Below are 22,416 nucleotides of genomic sequence, written 5' to 3'. Positions count from 1 at the left end.
GGCAACTTCGTAGCTCTGCTCAAGGCGAGATTTAAGGTCCTGTACGTATTGGAAATGTGACTTGTGTCGCTGTTCTTTCACTGTTAACCCAAATGCGAGGTCCACAGGCAACCTTGGCTGGCGTCCAAACATTAGTTCATATGGTGTGAACCCAGTCACCTCACTTCTGGTACAGTTGTACGCGTGGACCAACGGCTTTACAAAGTCCGTCCAGTGAGATTTTTCTTGACTTCCCAGAGTGCCAAGCATGTCTAATAGAGTGCGGTTGAAGCGTTCCACTGGGTTGCCCCTCGGGTGGTATGGTGTTGTTCGCGTTTTGCGGATGCCCGCAATCTGACAGAGTTTCTTGATCAACCGCGACTCAAAATCAGGACCTTGGTCACTGTGCAGCTTCTCTGGGAATCCATAATGGATGATGAAATTGTCCCACAACCACTTTGCAACTGTTCGAGCCTTTTGATTTTGTGTCGGTCCAGCTACAGCATACTTGGTGAAGTGATCGGTGATCACGAGGATGTCCTTTGTGTTGCTTCTGTCTGGTTCAACAGACAAAAAGTCCATGCATACTAATTCGAGTGGTCGCGTCGTTGTTATATTCACCAGAGGTGCAGCTCTCTCGGGTAGAGCTTTCCTGCACACACACCTGGTACACGTCCTTATTTTCTTCTCAATGTCCAAAGCCATTCTTGGCCAGTAGAATCTAGCTCTGACTAGATCCACTGTGCGTTCCTTTCCCGTGTGACCCATGTCGTCGTGCAGACTGGTCAATACCACGTCCCGAAGTTCCTCAGGCAAGACTAACTGATGTTGTGGGTGTCCCTCTTCTAGGCGTGTTCTATAGAGGATGCCATTTCGGAGCTCAAACTTGTTCAATTCTCTCAACAAGCGAGGCAGATCTGGAAGCTCGGTTCTTAGACTAGGTGGTGGTTTCACTCCGTGCTCAATCTGGGAAATGACATGCTTAATGCACTGATCAGCTCGTTGCTTGTCTCTGAGGTCCTCTTCTGAAAGGTTTGGGATGATGGATAGTCCTCCAAGCCCGTCCTCATGACCAAAACTGTCAGGCACCGCATCTGCAGAAATGGCCAGGCTTTCAACCAGGGAGATACTACCATCACAGTCCATTGCATTGTCGGCGCAATAGATAAGTTGTCTCTCACAAATGGCTTGAACGACCTCTGGATTAACCACTCCAATGTCTCCTGGGTCAGATAGGTGATGTTGAGTGAAACGACGTATCCTGTCCCACTCTTTCTGAGATGGTAGGTCATCACGCAGATTGCCGTGAGGGCGTCGCAACAATGCGTCAGCATCTCCATTTTGTTTCCCAGGGCGGTAGTGGAGCTTAAAAGAGAAGGTGGAGAGTGCAGCCAGCCACCTATAGCTGGTTGCATCGAGCTTGGCAGAAGTAAGTATATAAGTGAGAGGATTGCTGTCAGTGACCACCGTAAACTGATTGCCATACAGATAGTCACTGAACTTCTCTGTCACAGACCACTTTAATGCCAGGAACTCGAGCTTGTGAGCCGGGTAGCGGGATTCACTACGTGATAACCCTCTGCTAGCTTAGGCAACAACACGCAGCTGCCCCTCCTGCTCCTGATACAAGGCCGCTCCGAGGCCAGTGGAGCTTGCATCCGTGTGTAGGATGTAGGGCAACGTGGGATCTGCAAAGGCTAGAACTGGGGATGTTGTCAGTTTGTCTATAATCATTTCAAAGGCCTGCTGGCAAGCGGGTGTCCAACGGTCCAGAAATGGTTCTTTTGGGTGGTAGTATTGCCCACTCTTGTCTTTTGACTTGGGATGCTTCTGAACAGGTGGGTACCCCGATGTCAGGTCATTCAGAGGCTTTACTATGCTTGAATAGCCTTTGATGAACTTCCTATAGTACCCGCAGAATCCCAAGAAGGCTCTCAGCTCTTTTAGGCGGTGAGGAACTGGCCAGGTCCTTAATGCTGCTATCTTCTCTGGGTCTGTTTCCACTCCCCGCTCCGACACCACATGTCCCAGATAACGAACCGAAGACTGGAAGAACTTGCATTTTTCTGGAGACAGCTTCAGCCCGTACTCCTTCAACCGGTTGAGAACCTTGATGAGTCTGGCTTCGTGTTCTTCTAAAGTCTTTGAAAAGACTATCAGGTCATCCAGAAAAACTACAACCTCCTTCAGGTTCATGTCACCCATGCACTTTTCCATCAGCCTCTGGAAGGTACTTGGGGCGTTCGTCACTCCTTGAGGCATGCGATTAAACTCCCAGAAACCAAGCGGGCAGACAAAGGCAGTCTTGGGCTTATCAGCTTCATCAACCTCAATCTGGTAATAACCAGACTTGAGGTCGAGAACACTGAACCACCTGGAACCAGAGAGTGCTGTGAAAGTGTCGTCCATCCTTGGGAGTGCGTACGCATCCTTCACTGTCTGCAGGTTCAACTTCCTGTAATCAATACAGAGGCGAACTTGACCATTTTTCTTCCTGACCACAACAATGGGAGATGAAAATGGAGACTCGCTCTCACGAATCACTCCAGCATCAAGAAGTTCTTGAAGATGTTTTCTGACGGCTTCCACATCGTTTGGGTGGATTGGCCGGGCCCTGTGCTTGAATGGTGTTTGGTCAGACAGCTTGATGTGATGCTTTACTTTATCTGTCCTCCCAAAGTCAATATCATTCATGGCAAAGACTTCAGGCATGCCATTCAGCTTTTCCACAATTCTGTCTCTCCACTCTGGAGAAATGTGAGATTCCCCAAAGTCAAAGACCAGCTCAGGTTGATCAGGGGACTTGGATCCAGGTAGCTTGGTTGGCTCCTGACCCTCCGTCGCACTCTGTTTGTGCGGTAGAATAGCCTGGATTGCATTGAGCTCAGCAATCACGCTCTTGGCCGGAATAGTGATGTCGTGCTCAGACGCATTAGAAATCACAACTGGTAGCCTGCATGGGGATCTGGTCGGTATGTTAAGGAGGCAGGTCTTTACTAGAAGTCCTCCAGGCAGAGATGATGTAGGGTACTCCACAATGGCACACTTCTCCGACTGGAGTCCCTTGACTGCTATAGTTCCCTCTAAAACAACAGTTTCTCCAGCCAGAACAACCTTCTTGTCTTTCCCATGCATCCTCACCACTCCAACGTTACTGTCATGACATTGTTCATGTCGCAGTTGTAATACTTTCAGCACAGTCTTGTAGCCATCTGCTGAAGGGTGGTGGATCACTGGACCTTTCTCTTTGTGCATGTTATATGCCACATCAAGGGTGTTAGTACCAATCAGTACATGAAAGCCAGATGTTCCACTGTCTGGGACCACTAAGGCCAAGGTTGGGACATCACACTCCTTCCCCAGGAATTGTTCTGGGAAGGTGATGGTGATTTTAATGTAGCCCAAATAAGGCACGGGTAACCCATTGGCACCTTCAACTTCCAATAGGTCATACAGTGGCTCTATCTGTGTTTTGAACAGATGTTGATCAAAGAAGGACTTGGTAACCGTAGTCACTTGTGAACCTGTGTCCATCAGACAGTTAAACTGTTTATCTTGGATCATCACTTGGCATGTACTCTTTGTACCTATCAGTTTTGGGGAAACCTTCGAAAGGTGTTTCCTGACATTACACTGGTTCAAAGCAGCACTTAATTTAGGTGTAGCGTCTTTATTAACAGGGCGCTGGTGAGTTGCTACAGCCTCAGTTTGCCCTACAACTGAGGCTACATCTAAAAATTTTCATTGGGAGTCAGATGGTCGGTTGCATCCCAAAGACGCTGCTTTTCTCTTAGCTGACTTCTTTTTTCATCAACGAGAGTGGGGTTTGGTTCGTTAGTGCAAGTTGAGGAAATGTGGCCATCCTGACCACACTTGAAACAATACCAGGCCTTTGGCCTTGCATTCTGTTTTGGGTTGGATGGCTTCCAGCTTGGTGCTCTAGGGTTAAGTTTAGGTGGTAGTGGTTGGCTGGATGTGTGCTCAGCGCTCCCCTTGGGTTTCGAGGTCTTTTGGGGTTTCTTTGACATCAATGCGGTAAGCTGGCTCTGAAGAGATGCGACCTGCTGTTTGAGTTCCGTCAATGTGTTGGACTCGGATGGAATCACTACTTGCTGGCTGCAGGCACATGTGCTTTGCGAGCTAGTAATGGCCCGCTGTCGATTTGAGCCGAGGTGCTTCTTCATGCGTGTGACTTTGGCTGCATGTCTATCCTCTTCAGTACGGATCTGTAACAGGAGCTCTGCAAACGCTGGAGGGTGACTTTTCCTTTCTTCTAGGTTGAGGTCAGAGAGCAAGATGTTGTCCCAACAACCACGGCAGAATTGCTTGAGAATATATTTGTCTGCTTCTTCAGCAGCAATTCCTCCCCTCTTAACAGCAAGGTTTAGAACAGCCTGGAGGCGGCAGAGGTAAGACGAAGCCTTTTCACCAGGATCCTGAAGAGTGTTCATAAACTGGGCGAAAAGTTCTTCGCCATCTTCAACAGTTCCAAAGGCTGCATCCAGCAGTTGAAGGTAAGTTTCAGGGGTAGCTTCAGGACTTAGCCTTTTAACAATATCTGCTGCAGGGGAGAGCAAGCTTTCAACCATTTTCCGAGACTTCTGAAGATTGGACAGAGTGGGATCTTTCCTGAGAAGCTCAGCATGTGATCGCCATGTGTCGTAGTCGGTCTCATTACTGGGTCTTGTGGTTTTTCCTGAAAATGGGTGAAGCTTGATGGGAAAATGTGGATATGTGTTACAGTCACTTTTCCTTACAATGTGTTCAACGATGACCTTTTGAACTTCAGGTGGATGCAGGTCACTCTCCCTGATGGGTAGATTTTGCCTCAGGATGGTGGGTGGCTTTGGTTTGGGGCAATCCTGACCGGAATCTGTTAAGGAGGGATTTCTGAACATCTGGTGCTCTGAGGTTTCAACTGTTTCAAGAGATGTGTCGAACGGTTTGGCTACAGATGCCTCATCAATGCTGTCTGTTCCAATTGCCTCACTGATCTCTGACATCATGTCTCTCAGCACTTCTTCGTAGTCTTTCCCACTTAATTTTGCCAATTTCTTTATCTCATTGAGGTAGGTTTTGGTAACATTGCAGCCAACCTTCGTAGTGTAAATGCTAGCCAAAGCTTGAACGAGATACCTGACACTTGGGTTCTCTTTGAGTTCATGTGTGTAAGGCAAAAGAGAAGATAAGGCTTCAATGGCGGCACCATCTTGATATTCAATAATCAGGTTTTTATAGAACTCTGATTCAGCATCAGTTACTGAAACAAGCCTAAAAGAACCAAATTTCTTCAGAAAGTCTATAATCTCCTCATCTTCTGGCGATCCAAGCAACCCACTTACAATCACTGCATTAGGGACTTTGATACCTGAGTTAGCTATGAACTCCATCTTTGGCAATGACGCTAAAACATTTAAACAACTTTTTTTTTTCTTTTTCTTTTTTTTTATACAATTCCCCAAACTTGAGATATGTTTCACTGCTGACACTTAACTAGGCTCCTGGCTGGCTCGCCACTTTTGTAACAGGTATTACAATTAAACAACATGAGATATGCATTAAATTGTTGTCTCGACAACTTTGGACCAGTATCAGAAAGTTCTAGGTAAGACTATGGAGCCTTGAAAGGATCAGCAGAGAAGGAACCACACAATGATAGATAAGATGTGATTTGAATAGAAACTGTATTGAAAGTTGTAAAGTTGGTGCGGCCCCAGGAATCCCCTCCCGTCGCAGGAAGAGCAGGGGGTGGCTGTTCCGGGGCTCGCTGTGGCCCTCTGGCTGCCCCAGCTCGGGTCTTCTCCGCTGGGTCTCGGCAGCCATGCTTTCCAGAAGCGAGCTGTTGTCTCGGATTACACGCTCTAATTCGCCTATGGTCGGCTCCATAGTGTCTGCTAGACACTCATGAATCCCACTTCTGACACCAATTGTAACGACCGTGGGTTAGTGGAGCTAAACTGGCTAAACTGCTCACTAGCTAAAACGGCTAGCGGGGCGCTAGCAGCTATCGCTAAACTTCACAGCGAATGGAGAGCGCTTGTGCCTCATACACCGCACGACCCCGAGCGTCTCAGCAGCAGACTGATAATCCCCGAATGATCCAGCAGGAGGCAGTAGTGGTTCACACCAGTCATTTATTTACCATCTTTTTCAACAACGTAACGCTGCTGACACCGAACCCCTTTCACGCTACCACCACATAGAGTCGCGGTGTCAGCCAACCATGCCAATTCAACCCACTCCACAGAACACACATCAACTTCACTGTGGCTTACATTAACATAACACTAACACAACATGCGAATCAAACACATAGGAACTAGCAGAATGATAGAAAACACAGACAACACAATACCCAGAATGCACCTGGCTAACAACCCCAGCCAGGTCATTACAATATGTTTAACCTGAGTAGTGAAAGACGGCGTTGGGTTTGAAAACGATTTGCCGGGAGTCCGGTGTTCTCACCGGCTCTGGTGAGCCTTGAACCCCGGCTCGCTATCGAGCTGGTGGGTAACAGACGTCTCCGAAAACGTCGGAGCGCTTTTGAAAATACGTGGTGTCTTGATAAACTGAGCAGATATTTGAAGTTTACACAGCTACATTCTCGCCTGAAAATATGTTAAACGTTTATTTTGTGACCCAGAAAGAATAATAAGAGTAACATTAAAACTAACTAGCTGCCGCCATTGTTGGAAACTGAGCAGGGCTGCGCTACGAATTCTGGGACAAGGCTTCCTCTTCTTCAAGGTTTAACGGCAGCTGACATCCTTGTACATGCAGTGCTGCCATCTTCTGCTTCAGTCCGTTATTACACCCTTAAATACTACTACTTATTCCTGCGTCTTTTGGGATCTTACAAAGCTTCAAACGACACATCAACTATTAAATTAGTCGTCGACGATTTTGATAGTCGACTAATCGTGGCAGCCCTAGTCCGAATCAGTCTTCCAGCATGATGATGACCTAAAACATACCGGCCAAAGAAGTAGTACATTAAGGTCATTGAGTGGTCTAGTCAGTTTCCAGACCTCAATTGTATAGAAAACCTGTGGAGGGAGCTTAAGCTTTGAGTTCCCAAGTGGCAACTGAGAAACCTAAAGGACTTAGTTTCTGTAAAAAGGACCGGGCCAAAATCACTCCAGAGATGTGTGCAAACCTGGTGACAGACTATACGGCTGTACTGGCCAAGAGTTCCTTCACAAAGTACCCACTTGTGTTTTACTTGTGTATCAAATACTTTTTTCACTCAGTGACATGTGAATCCATTCATAACTCTGATATAATGGTTTTTTTTCTGTATTTGTTAAAATAAAACTGCCATTAAAAATTAGACTTCATTTCTGTGTAAGTGAGCAAACGTATAAATTCAGCAGGGATCAAATAATTTTCCCCGACTGTGTAAATGTCACTGACTTTGGCATCAGAATCAGAATCAGAATCAGAAAGGGTTTTATTTGCCAAATGTTGAGCAGGTTTACAACATAAGGAAATTGCTGCGGTGCTTCAGTGCAAACATACTGTCTTAAATTACGCTTAAATAGACATGAAAATAAAAATAAGAATAAGAATAAGAATTAAAAGTGCTAAGTAGATAGATATATACATGATATATATATGAGTGCAGGTGGTGATCAGTGCTAAACATGGAATGATGCAGTGAACACAGCGTAGGGTCGTGTGTTAGTGGTGGGAACAGTCTTCCGGTTATTGTTCATGAGTCCAACAGCAGAGGGGAAGAAACTGTTCTTATGGCGAGAGGTTCTGGTACGAATGGACCGGAGCCTCCTGCCTGAGGGGAGCAGGTCAAACAGACTGTGTCCAGGGTGAGAAGGGTCAGCTGAGATCCGAGCTGCACGCCCCAGTGTCCTGGTGGTGTACAGGTCCTGCAGAGATGGGAGTCTGCAGCCAATCACCTTCTCAGCAGAGCGCACAACACGCTGCAGTCTCTGTTTGTCCCTGATAGTGGCTCCAGCGTACCACACGGTGATGGAGGAGGTGAGGATGGACTCGATGATTGCAGTGTAGAATTGCATCATCGTCCGTGTTGGCAGGTTGAATTTCTTCAGCTGCCTCAGGAAGTACATCCTCTGCTGGGCTTTCTTCATGACGGAGGTGATGGTGGGCTCCCACTTCAGGTCCTGGGTGATGGTGGTACCCAGGAAGCGGAATGAGTCCACAGAGGTGATGGGGGTTTTCAGTCAGGATGATGGGGGGGAGTGGAACTGTGTGCTTCCTGAAGTCCACAATAATCTCCACTGTCTTCTGGGCATTCAGCACCAGGTTGTTGTGGCTGCACCAGGACACCAGGCGTTCAACCTCCCTCCTGTAGGCAGACTCATCCCCGTCCGAGATGAGTCCAATAACGGTGGTGTCATCTGCAAACTTGATTAGTTTGACAGACTGGTGGGTGGAGGTGCAGCAGTTGGTGTACAGGGAGAAGAGCAGAGGAGAAAGAACACAGCCCTGAGGGGAGCCGGTGCTGACGGTCCGGGACTCCGAGACATTCTTTCCCAGCCTCACGTGCTGCTTCCTGTCCGTCAGGAAGTCAGTGATCCACCGGCAGATGGGATCAGGCACATTCATCTGGGAAAGCTTGCCTCGGAGATGGTCTGGAAGGATGGTGTTGAAGGCAGAGCTGAAGTCCACAAACAGGATCCTGGCGTAGGTTCCTGGGGAGTCCAGATGCTGCAGGATAAAGTGTAGGGCCATGTTGATTGCGTCATCTACAGACCTGTTGGCTCTGTATGCAAACTGCAGGGGATCCAGGAGGGGGGCCGTGAGGGTCTTGAGATAGGAGAGAACCAGGCGCTCAAATGACTTCATGACCACAGATGTCAGAGCCACGGGTCTGTAGTCATTTAGTCCAGTGATCCTAGGTTTCTTGGGGACAGGGATTATGGTAGAGGACTTGAAGCAGGCAGGCACATGACATGCCTGCAGTGAGGAGTTGAAAATGCCAGAAAACACTGGGGCCAGCTCGTTTGCACAGTGTCTGAGGGTGGCAGGAGACACACCGTCTGGGCCGGGAGCTTTTCGAGCATTCAGACTCATAAACTGCTTCCTCACATCTGCTTCATGAATATGAAGAGTTGTGGTGGGAGGAGGTGGTGTGAAATCCTCTTTTGTGTGGGGTGAGGAGGGGGGTGTTGTAGGTGAAGTGTTTGAAGGTGGTGATGGCTCTGTGGAGGGGGTAGAGGTGGGGGAATGAGTGTCCAAAGTGTCTCTATTGTTGGGGCCGTTGGAGGTGTGAAGGCTGCCTGATGGCTCGTCTAAACGGCAGTAAAAGTCGTTGAGGGTGTTGGCCAAGAGCAAGTCATCAGTGGAGTGGGGGGTTTTAGGCTTGTAGTTGGTGATATTCCTAAAACCTTTCCACACAGAGGCCGAGTCATTCTCTGAGATCTGCTGCTGCATCTTCTCAGAGTGCTGGTGTTTAGTCCACTTCTTTAGTGAACCTGTACTTGGCCTCTCTGTAGCAGTCCCTGTCTCCGCTTCTGAACGCCTTTCTCTTTTCCAGCCACAGCTTTTTGAGTTTAGGAGTAAACCAGGGTTTGTCATTGTTATAACTCACCCTGGTGCGTGATGGCACAATGCTGTCCTCACAGAAGTGGATATAGGAGGTGACAGTGTCCGTAAACTCGTCCAAGCTGTTAGAAGCAGCCTTCATTGTGTCCCAGTCTGTATACTCCAAACACGTGCGAAGCTCCTCCACAGCCTCGTTGCTCCACAGTTTTTTGGTCCTCACGACAGGTTTGGAGAGCTTCAGCCTCTGTCTGTACGCGGGGATCAGGTGGATCATAATGTGGTCAGAAAGTCCGAGTGAAGCGCGGGGCACCGCACGATAGGCCCCGCTGATCGTGCTGTAACAGTGGTCTAATGTCCTCTCCTCTCTGGTCGGGCATTTAATATACTGCTTGTATTTGGGAAGCTCATGGCTCAGATTGGCTTTGTTAAAGTCCCCAAGAGCAATGATGAGAGAGTCCGGGAATGTCCGCTCCATGTGCAGTATCTGCTCCGCGAGTGCGCACTGAGATGCCTGCGCATCCACATCTGGCGGGATGTAAACAGCGGCCAGGATGAATGAAGCAAACTCCCGTGGAGAATAAAACGGTTTGCAGTGAATAAAAAGGTATTCCAGAGAGGAAGAGCAGTGCTGAGCAATCACTGTTACGTCTGTGCACCAGCCACTATTAATGTAGAAGCAGACACCTCCACCTTTGGTCTTACCAGAGAGAGAGGCCTGCCGGTCCGTGCGCAGCAGATGAAAGCTCTCCAGCTTTAGCGCGCAGTCCGGGATGTCCTCACAAAGCCACGTCTCCGTAAAACATAAGACACAGGAGGAGGCAAAGTCTCTGTTCATGCTTCTCATCAGGGCCAGTTCGTCTAACTTATTCCTGAGTGAGCGTACATTGGAAAGGAAGATCCCAGGAAGAGCAGTTCGCAGTCCACGTCTCCTCAGACGCACAAGTGCGCCGGCTCGCTTACCTCTCTTTCGGCGTCTCACTTTCCTGATCAGAGTCTGCAGTAAATCTGCCGCAGATGCGACAAATATTGGAAGTAAATCCACAGGTGTTGTAGTCCTGTGGTTAAGAAGCTCTTCTCTGGTGTAAGAATATCCAGAGGAGTGCCCACACACAGAAGTTATGCACAAAAACAAGACAGAAGTAACGCACCGAAGCACCAGGGCATCCATACGCGGCGCCATCTTGGATCTTACATGGAGTAACAACAACAGGCGATGTGGCCGTCACACACGTTTGAGCCGGTGGCGGTGCTGCAGGCGACAGCATGGGAGCTGCAGATGGTGGCTGAAAGGACTCACCAGAGTTATCAGCGGACACAAGGTGCTGAAGCAGTTCCTCAGATCCTTCAGCAGGGACTGAAGATGTATGGAGCATCTCCTCAGGTCCCCCAGAAGAGGCAGAAGATAGCTGAACATAGGACCCTCCAGCAGAGGCAGATGGCTGAACGGGCCCCTGGGACCCTCTAACAGGTACAGAAGATGGCTGAATGGGCCCTTTGGACCATCCAGTGGGAACAGGAGACAGTTGAACAGGCCCCTCAGATCATTCAGCAGAGGCAGATGGCTAAATGGGCCCCTCAGACCCTCTAGCAGGTACAGAAGATGGCTAAACGGGCCCTTTGGACCATCCAGCGGGAACAGAAGATGGCTGAATGGGCCCCTCAGACCCTTCAGTGGAGCCAGAAGACCTTTTGTACCAGTAGACAAAAGGAAGTGTTAGCCATGCTCTCCAGAGCCCCCAACAGACAGAAGGAAGTGCTTGCCAGGCTCTCCTGGGAGCCACGGGGTGCTGGATTAGCTCACCTGAGTCACCAGCAGGAGCAGATGCAGGGCCAGTAGGTGTGGGGACCCCTGGCTGTATAGCTAGCTGAATTGATGGTTGAGTGGATGACTGAACTGATGACTGTACTGACTGTTGAGTTAATACCTAAACTAATGATTGAACCATAAGCTGCTTTAATGATTGAACTGCACACTGGGGATGTAGCTGAACCACAGACAACAGAGTAGGTAACTGACCTGCAGGCTGCGCTAAAGTGCTAAGAGCAGGAGACTGGGCTGGCACTGGAACACGAGCCCAAGCTGGCGACTGAACTGCAGACAGCTGAGCAGCAGGTGAGTGAGCTGAAGACTGAACCGACGGCAACACTGGAGACTGAACCGATGAAAATACAGACAGCAGGGCTGCACACTGGGGAGATGATGGAGGCTGAAGTAGGAGCTGAGTAGGATCACACATTGACAAATGACCAGGCTCAACGAAAAAAGGTTTTAGTGAAATCAGCTCACTGTTCAGAGTGAGCAGATGCAGGTGGACAGCAGTCCCTTAAATCTTTAAAGCCAGAGCTGACAGTCTCAGGTATGGTTTCAGAAAAGGGAGTCTCTGTGATCATAGGTAAAAATCAGGGAGCCACCGTTATTACCATTAGGCATACGAAAAACAGCCCCAGAATAAACAGTCCGAATTTCTGAAAAAACAGAAAAAGTATCTCTTTCACTCACCACATCTTGCTGCTCTGAAGTCCCAAAACCCTGCTGTGGAGAGACGTGCTGGCAGCGCGGCTCTGCTTTCTTCTCGGAGGTGGCTCCGACGGGCCAGGCATCTCCACGTCCAGCTGGTCCGTACTTCCACAGCTGCGGCGACAGAGGTGTGGAGTTGTTATAGAGGACCCAAAATGCAGGCACGGCTTAGATACAAGGGAGTTTTATTCAGGTTAGGTGCAAACAGAGGTGGAGAGGGCATAAACAGAAACTAAGGATAACATACTGAGAAAATTAATAAAACTGAAAACCTGAAAACTTAAAACGTATGGCAGAAACACAAGAAGACTCGGGGAGACAACACAGACAGTGCCACGAGGAGCATGAGGGAGACACGGCTGAACCTAATTGACATGACGAGACAGGGAGAACTGAATGCACTGACATAAGACACAGACCTTCACAATAAAACAGGTAATATACACTGACAGAACTAAGAGACATGACATGCAGAAGGGACACACAGATAGGGATGACTTAACACTAAACTGAGAAAAATCATAACCCAAAACCAAAGAACTAGAAAACCACAACCAGAATATATAGCATTAATAATAACAGACACAAAATGCTGGGTCAGATGAACCAGGACCATGACAGGTGATTGATTACACAAAGTCAGAGGTAAACTCAATTCAGTTTTGTGTATATAATGCCAAGTGACACAAACATTTGCTTTGAGCTGCCTAATAATTTAAGGTAAAGACCCTTACAATAATACAAAGAAAACTGAGTATGAGCAAAGGGTTTGATGACAGCTGCAAGGAAAACCTCCCTTTTAACAGGAGAAACCTCCAGCAGTACCATGCCCAGGAAGGGTCTGCCATCTACTGTGACCAACTGCAAGACAGGATGAAGCCTCACTGTGAAAGACAGCCAGAAATTAATAATGACTAATATTCAAAATGCAAAGAGGTGTATATACACATAGCAATTGAAAAAAGAAGATAGAAAAAGAAACACTCTACGCTTCTCTTGAGCCTAACTTAAAAGCCTTTCTATGATTGAGGGTTTAGAAGAGCATTTCCAAACTATTTAAGCTGTATAAGATATAAACTGTTCCATTAGGTCATTAATATTGGCTTTTTCAAATGAAAGAAACTATTTTCACAGGATTGCCTTAATTTCCTTTGAAAGTCATTTGACTACTAGGATGTAATTTCATTATCAGAATTCACCTGCCTGACATCCTACTCTGATCCACAGCCCTCTCAACCTCCTAACCTCAAAGAATTTTTATAAATTTCCATAAGTTACATTGACTTGCACTGAGAGCCATTCCATAATCAGAATCAGAATGACAGAAACCAGTGTTTAATTTCCTAATCAGAAGAATCAGGATTCTGTCGAGGCCCAAATCAGTCTTGGACAGTGTCGCGGGGTCCTCTCCTAAACTTCTCCCAAACAAATACAGGCGTAGTCGGAAAGCATTCAGTGTGGATAATTTATTTATTTTGCCGGCCTCCCAGGTGCACAAAAAGTTATTTACAAAGAAAATAGAACTGACTTAAGTCAGCACAAACAAACATCTATATACAAAACACAGTCTGCATGTTACCCTCTCTGTAACAGCTCACTGGAAAAAAGACAACAGGTGGGCCCTGACCGCCTTCTCTTATACCCCATAGCCCCTCCCACTAGGCGTAATAGTCATCTCTTTATTATTTCTTTTATCAAACCGTCTTTCCCCCTCAGCTTATTTCCTGCTGTAGTCCTACAATACATATATGTATATACAGACATTTATGGCCACTTCCAGGCAGCCTACAGTGTTTCACAATAACACCAAACAAAAAACCAAAAGAATAATGCAGTTCACGTGACCCTTCAAGCGTGCGCGAACCCCGGATTTAAACCCCGGAACACCATACCATCGGCTTGCATAACCCCCCGTATAATCGGCGATCACAGCGAGTCTCCACGACCGGCTTTATTGAAGGTAAGTGGGAACATATGTTGGCCACCCTCTGCGCTGCTCAAAATATACCTCTCACCCTTTTTGTTTATCTGCCGGGTCGACGAAAAGCCGCGCCGCCACGGTAATTGTAGAAACTAATGGTGGTGGTGCGTGTATGCGCCCAGATCAGCTGTCTGCGGCTCGGGATGGTGTAACTCCGTCACATCATCCCCTTCCACCCGGAGGTTGGCGTTGTGCGGCAACCTGGAGAGATAATCTGCCACTACATTGAGCTTGCCTGGTCTGTGACGGATGATGAATCTGAAAGGCTGCAGTGAAAGGTACCAGCGTGTCAGTCGGCTGTTATGGTCCTTCATGGAATGGATCCAGGTGAGCGCTCGATGATCAGTTTCCAGCTCAAACTCTCTTCCAAGTAAATAATACCTGAGTTTCTCCAGTGCCCACTTAATAGCCAAGGCCTCCTTCTCCACCGTTGAGTAGTTGGTCTCCCGTGGCAGCAGCTTGCGGCTTAGGTATAGGACCGGATGCTCATCTCCCGGGTCCCCTTGGGCCAGCACTGCTCCCAGGCCGCTTTTGGAGGCATCCACCTGGACCAGAAATCTCTTCCGGAAGTCTGGGCTCCTGAGAACTGGGGTCGTACACAGGCAGGTTTTCAGCATTTTGAAGGCTTGTTCACATTCCGCTGTCCATATGACAGGATTCCGTTGGTCTTTGCTGGTCAACGCAGTAAGAGGGGCCGCAATAGTTGCAAACTGGGGCACAAATCTTCGGTACCAGCCCCAGGAAAGACCGGACTTCCTTTTTGGTGCGAGGCCGAGGGCAGTTCTGGATAGCTTCCACTTTATCCAACTGCGGGCGCACCTCACCTCTGCCCACTTGGTAGCCAAGGTAGCGGGTCTCCTGCCGTGCCCACTCACATTTAGAGGGGTTGAGGGTCAACCCTGCCTTATGGATTCTTCCCAGGACTTCGGACAGGTGCTGCAGATGCTCCTCCCAGGTGTTGCTGAAGATCACTACATCATCCAGGTAGGCGGCACTATAGGGGTCACACCCCTGTAGTAATTTGTCCATCAGCCTTTGAAAGGTGGCCGGTGCCCCATGTAGGCCAAATGGCATCACTGTGAACTGGAACAGGCCGGCAGGGGTCCTGAAGGCGGTGTACGGTCGAGAAGACTCCTCCAGTGGCACTTGCCAGTAACCTTTACACAGATCCAAGGTGGTGATGTACCTGGCCGCTCCGATCTTCTCCAGCAAGTCCTCGATTCGAGGCATGGGGTAGGCATCAAACTCTGAAATGGAATTTAGCTTCCGGAAATCAATGCAGATGCGTAGGGAGCCATCCTTCTTGAAGATGATGACCACCGGGCTACACCACTCTGAGCAGGATGGCTCTATCACCCCAAGCTCCAGCATCTTCTCCACCTCCTGTCGCAGTTTATCCACTAAGTGTTGTGGAATCCGGTATGGCCGTTGGCGGATGGGATGTCCCTCCTTTAGGCGTATCACATGTTCGACAAGGGTGGTCCTGCCGGGGTTAACTGAACACAGAGATGGAGTCTCCCGAAGGATTTGGAGTAGCTCAGCCGCCTGCTGTGGGGTAAGATGAGTCAGCACCGGAGACATTGGATCGGCTCCCTGCTCGGGTTCTGTCTTCCCTTCTCTTGGCCCTTCTCTTGCCATCAGAGCTTTCGCAGGGGCCTGGTGGGGACGCTCTTCCCATTCTTTCAGGAGATTCACATGGTAAGTCTGCTTCTGTTTTCTCTTTTCAGGATGATGAATCTCATAGGTCACTGGCCCCATTCTGCGACGAATTGTGTATGGCCCTTGCCATTTCGCCAGCAGTTTACTGTCGGCTGAGGGGAGAAGTAACAACACCTTTTGACCAGGTTGAAATTCACGTTGCCGGGCCTGTTGGTCATACCAGGTCTTCTGGCTTCGTTGAGCGTCTCGCAGGTTGACCTCGGCCTCTTCATGGTATCTCCCCAACCGATCTCTCATTTCCAGCACAAATTGCACCACTCCTTTCTCATTTGAAGCAGAAGCAGGAGACTCCCAACCCTTCCAGAGGAGATCCAACGGCCCCTGCACATCCCAACCATAGAGTAGCTCGAATGGTGAGAAACCAGTGGAAGCCTGGGGAACTTCTCTGTACGCAAACAGCAGGAAGGGTAGCCACTGGTCCCAGTCTTTCCCAGTGTCTGACACAAACTTCTGCAACATCCTCTTCAAAGTTTGGTTGAACCTCTCCACCAACCCATCTGTCTGTGGATGGTAAGGTGACGTCCTGATGGCAGAGATGCCTAGCTGATTGTGGAAGAGCTGCATCAACCTAGAGGTAAAGTTAGTCCCTTGGTCGGTCAAAATCTCATCTGGTATCCCCACCCGGGAGAACAGCTGTACCAGTGCACGCAGAACATTGGGTGCCATGAGCGCACGCAGGGGGAAAGCTTCTGGGAAATGAGTCGCATAATCACACACCACCAAAATGTACTGATGACCCCGACTACTTTTTACCAGAGGACCCACAATGTCCATAGCTATCCTACGGAAGGGGGTGGAGATGACCGGAAGTGGCTGTACCAGGGCCCTGTCAGACTTGCGAGCTGGACATGTTTTCTCGCAGATGAAGCACAACCGTCCCTCAATTCAGTCAGTTCATGAATGTAACAGGAAAACAACAGGTGGAGTAGTTCAGTCTCGTACTGGACCGTAAAATAAACTTACTCCACTACAACATTCGTCGCGCGTATTATTTGGTGTGGGACCGTATTTATCTTAGTTTGTTATCTTTATAATCAAACTCTTTTATTCCCTTACAGTCAACACATGACAGGAATAAGATTCCTTCAAAACCCTCTAAACGTAACTGCTCATTCGAACGTCACTTAGTTTTAACAAAAACTGCCTGAACGTAACTATTCACTTGAGCGTCACTTAGTCTTGACTCAAAACTGTCTGAACGTGACTACCCACTCAAGTGTCACTTAGTTTTAACTCTCTTACGGTCCTCACAACGTTTTAACGGGCGATTTGTGCAGTGTACTATATTCACCTTATTGTGGCGCAGCGTTGTTATCCGGTTTCATCGAATCCCACTGCCGTGACCTGTGTAAGACGCTGACCAGGGACCGAATTCACGCTCCTGGGTTTTTCCTTACTGTGCACAGCTTTTTCAGCGCAGACGTATCACGACGTCAGGATCCGATGTCACCAGGCAGTGGAAAACTGTACGATATAAATATATATATCTGTATGTTATCCGACTCGAAGGACCAATTAAATGTTAAGGGTAAGGGTTAACATTATTCAACACAAAATAAGAGAATAAAGACACTGTCACACGAGAATTCAATATTAACGTGCAGCACGGGTGAGGACACGGAAGTGACCCACACACGAGGTGCAGTTGTGCGCTTTATTTAAAGGGAGAAATAGGTTACATCACATTTCCTGTTATTCAGGGCGCTGCTGGTGTGTCAGCAGGTCAGCATGTTTTACTTCCTCAAAGAAAATATAGTGTATGGAAACAGAGAAGTTTGTGGCTGTCTGTTTCCTGTGCAGCTGGTTAACGGATGGGTCAGTAAAGCGAGTGGAAAATAACTTCAGTATGAGAGTACTTCGAGTTCAGCTCAAAAGAGGAATGCAGGCATAAATCATTTGAAAACATGTTAAAAACCCTTTTACAAGCTACCTTAATAAAAGATTAAAGAGTTAAAGTAGTGTTATTTTTCAATCTGTGTAGTGTTAATTTAACCCAGTTTGGTGAGTTAAAATTGACTCAGACATGGTGTTAATAATAATTTGCTCAGTGTTAATTTAACCCGGTTTTAAGAGTTAAAAATTAACTCAGACATGGTGTTAATAAAAATTTGCTCAGTGTTAATTTAACCCAGTTTTAAGAGTTAAAGAAGGAACTCTGATAAAGTGTTAAATAATTAACTATTTTGAAAATGTTAATTCAACTCTGTGTTACACCCCAGCGTGCAACACAGAAAAAAATTAAAATAGGGGGAAAAAAAACCTACTACGGTTCTCCACAAAAATCCCAAAACGAAACTATCGACAACTATTTACATCAAAGCCAAAATAAGACATTTATTTACATCAAAACACCAAACTATTTACAACCGGGGGGGGGGGGGGGATCGCGACATGACAAACTGAAACACAGGGCTTAAATACATAGAGGGAGCAATCAGGGAATGGACAACAGGAGGGAAACACAGCTGGGGCAAATCAGAACTGACGAGACAAGGAAGCGTAAACTGAACGCACTGAGATAAGACAGACTTTCAAAGTAAAGCAGGAAACGCATAACAGTCACGCCTAAAACAAAACACTGACAACACCGAATCGTGACACTGTAGAGCAGGGCTGCCCAATCCCAGTCCTCGAGAGCTACTATCCTGCAGCTTTTAGATGCATCCCTACTCCAACACAGCTGAATCAAATGGTTTGATTACCTCTTCAGCATGCCATCGTGTTTGGCAAAGGCCTGATAACAAGCCATTCATTTGATTCGGGTGTGTGGGAACAAGGATGCATCTAAAAGCTGCAGGACGGTAGCTCTCGAGGACCGGGATTGGGCACCCCTGCTGTAGAGTGTGGAGCTGCGTAAACCCTGAAAAAAATGTTAAAATCGACTCTGTGTTGATTCAACGCTACGGTTTTTGCCGTGTAATCCAAAAGATGAAATGCTTTTGAGATTTTTTTTTAACAAATGTGATATTTTGAAATTGTTGGAATTTCTTCCAGATGAGTGATATTATCCCCTTGCCACCCCTTGTTAAGGAAAGTACTAACATTGAGGTGTGAATAAAGAGTTCAACTAAAACTAATGTAGTGTGAGTGCTGTGTTTACTAACAGCTGCATGGACTCTGGTGTTTACTAACACACAAATAAAACAAAAAATGTCATAAAAACCTGAATTCTGTGAGGGTGAGATTCCCCTCATAGAGGTGAGGGAGGATCGGCTCACCTGTTGGAGATAAGTCTAGTTAATTCTTTTTATGTTTTGTGCTTATATATTAAGCATTTTAGATTTTTTTCCCTACTGGTTGCATTAATAGAAAATGGGGACAAAAAGCGCTGTATTCCCCTTATATTGCACACATAGTAAGACTCGAGCATCAGATGGCTAAGGCTGACACAGCAGGACGCAGGAGTCAAACAAAGGAGGAACATATAAACAACACTGGGACATTGAAGGGAGAGTAAGGGTCCAGTCGGCCGCTAGGACCGTGCACCTAAGCTTAAAAAAGCATAACTAAGCCACAATTCCCTAATACCTAACCCTAACAGTGTTATATGTTTAAAAGTAATCTAGTCAGTTTTGAAGATTAACAAAGACTAACACTGAGCAGTGCTGATTTTCTAACACTGGAATATTTCTAACATTTTGAGTTATTTTCCAGTGTTAGAAAATCAGCACTGCTCAGTGTTAGTCTTTGTTAATCTTCAAAACTGACTAGGTTACTTTTAAACATATAACACTGTCAAAAGTGTTAATTTAACGCTCAGTGTTGTATTTAACACTCAGAGGAGTGGACCCATATAGACACTCTCTAGTGTTAATTTAACACTGGAGATTTTGCTGTGTACAGTATTTAGATTTACAAACCAAACTGTTGTCCTTTAGAGATCTTTAAATACATATACATGACAAACACTCATCAACCACAATATTGAAACTATTGACAGTAACCCTAACGCTCCAACATGGTTTTTGTTATGGACTAGCTGCAGTTAGCACACAGGAATAGAGAAAAATACATTATCCTTATATTACTAAACCCACAAGGTATGAAAGGCCAAAGTCAAATTTATTTATATAGCACATTCAACAACAACAGCAGCAGCACCTAGTGCAGCACCTTGGTTGAGCAACCAAGGTGCTGTACAATTAAGATAATCAAAAGAAATAAAAACATAGGAAGACATGATAAAAATTAAGAAAAAGAATAATAAAATTAGAAGATTTGAGTAAGAAATAAGATAAATTAAAGCCAAGGAATAAAGTGGGATTTCAGGCAGGATTTGAAAGTGTCTAATGTTGGGGAGGTCCTAATGTGAAGGGGCAGTTTGTTCCACAATTTAGGAGCAGTCACAGCAAAGGCCCGATCTCCTCTGTGCTTTAATCTGAACCTCGGAACAGCCAGGAGCATTTGATCCACAGACCTCAGTCATCTTGCAGGAGTGTACCAGCTCAAAGATCAGAAAGGAATGAGGGTGCTGACCCTTAAAAACAAATAATAAAATCTTAAAATCATTTCAAAAACTAACTGGCAGCCAGTGTAATGGTGAAAGTATGGGAGATATGTGTTCTTGCTTGCGTGTGCCAGTTAGTAACCGTGCTGCAGGGTTTTGGACCAGCTGCAGACGGCTAACTGATGACAGATGAACACCAGAGTAAAGACAATTACAATATTCGAGTCAAGATGAAATAAAAACATGGATAGCCTTCTCAAATTTTCTGAAACAGAGAAATGGCTTCACTTCAGCAAGTAGCCATTCTCTTTCAGTACAAAACGTCATTGTTCCATGTGTTGAGGGGTTTTTTTTTTTTCATTCCTTAATGATAATTTTGCTAAGTTTTTACCAATTTATGTATGTTAATGTGTGGAAAGCTAATTAACAACTGCCAGCGCACATGCAACTGTGTAAAAATAGTTTGACTGAATTAGCAATTTTCTTTTCATTCAAGAATTGTAGCATGTGCCAGTATCGGTACTTGTAAAAGAACAAGCAAAGCCACATGTGAATGCAAGATGCAAGCTGTGACTGGCTACTTCTATACTTCTGACACACCACCAAGCCTGTTTACTCAGAATGCACAGGAATTTGGGCATCAACAGGACACAACAGCTCGGCACGCATGACATGGCCTCATTTTGCTTCAGTTAATGTAGAACTGTACAAAAAAGCAAAACTTTTTAAACACACAACTAAAACTTTTTCTAAGGAGGCCTGATTTAATCTTACTGTCACTGCCACCAGATATTTGGTCAGAGCGCCAGACACTCATGTGTGACTGAGGCGATAAGAAAAAAGACAAGACTCATTCAGACCACACAAACACATTGCTGCCGAATTGTTGCTGAAATGTGGTGGTGACTACTAAATGTTGCTGACTGTGAAACATCGACCATAAACATGCATAAACAATTTATTTTTAAGTTATTTGTTTATAATTTTACTTACAATAAAAGAAGTCAGCACAAATCATGATAAGACCACAACTTACTAAAAATATAACAACTCCTGTTACAATTACAATTGATACATAAAAGTAACTGCCTTTATTTGGTGCTGTCTTAGAGAAGCATAACTGAGCTTTCACTTAGTTTTATTTGCACCAATCAGAGGTGGAGCATTGCTGGCCCAACATGTTTGTGATAACAAACACTCCACCTGCTGGTGAGTCATTAAATTCTTGTAACTGATAAAATGTAAATAGTTTGATATGATATGCTAGTCTTTTATTTGTTATTTTATTTGTAGAAATTGATTTGAGCTTACATGTGATTAACCATTATGTGTGTTGAGGTTATTTTGGTCCTTAATTTTTAATACATTCTGTTACATCGGGGGATCTTACAACACTTTCTTACCATTGGTTATAGCCCACTCATATCTAAAACAATACCTCCTCCTCTTTATGTGAAAAGCAACTGCATCTCAGTGTCATCTCACTCATAAAGCCAGAACATTAAATTCTTGTAACTGATAAAATAATGGCTGGTGTGTACCAAAAAATTGTTATTTAACTATTATTATTTCTTAAAATACTTACATTTTTATTTATCTCTGCAAATTATTTTTTACATTCTTGAACTCTAACACACTAAATTAAAAAAATTAATATTTCATTAAAAATGTGTCACATAGCCTTTTACCTGGCACCTTAATGTTTTAATTTGCTGAATCTGAGTAACAATGGTTAAAGACTAGTCCTGAGTCGTCCCCCCCCCCCCAGTTATTGATCCCAAAATATTAAAAGTCACAATTGCTAGGTTTCACTGCTAACACTGCAGACTAACCAGTGCTTAATCTGGTGATGGATTTTATTGGTTGTGATGCAGTGCTCATAGAGCTCTTATAAGCCCCCTGGTGGAAAATACTCATGCAGTAAGACAAAGATTTGATTTATCCCAAGCTTAAAATTTGTCAGGAAACAGTGCTAACCACTGTGCAACTGTGCTGCACTGTACTTTAAAATCAAATTAAGGCTGATTTCAAAAATTTAGAACTAGAAGAGCTGAACAAGATTGTTTCTAGTTAACCCAAAACATCTTTTGTTATGAGACTATTTTTGAGCATCAGAGGTACTTCACCTTTACACCTTTCAAACTTTGACATGTGCACAAATAATTTTTCAAGTGAAAATGCAGAAAAAACTGATAGACTTGATTATTTGTGTGTAACATCTCTTGCACTGCTTTTTACAGCTGCAAA

Source organism: Rhamphochromis longiceps, linkage group LG2 (genome assembly GCF_057381845.1).
Source record: "Rhamphochromis longiceps isolate RC_006_pf linkage group LG2, R_longiceps_female_GT1.1, whole genome shotgun sequence".
Classification (NCBI taxonomy): Eukaryota; Metazoa; Chordata; class Actinopteri; order Cichliformes; family Cichlidae; genus Rhamphochromis; species Rhamphochromis longiceps.
The sequence above is the reverse complement of the archived record's forward strand: the minus strand, read 5'-3'. Positions refer to the sequence as shown.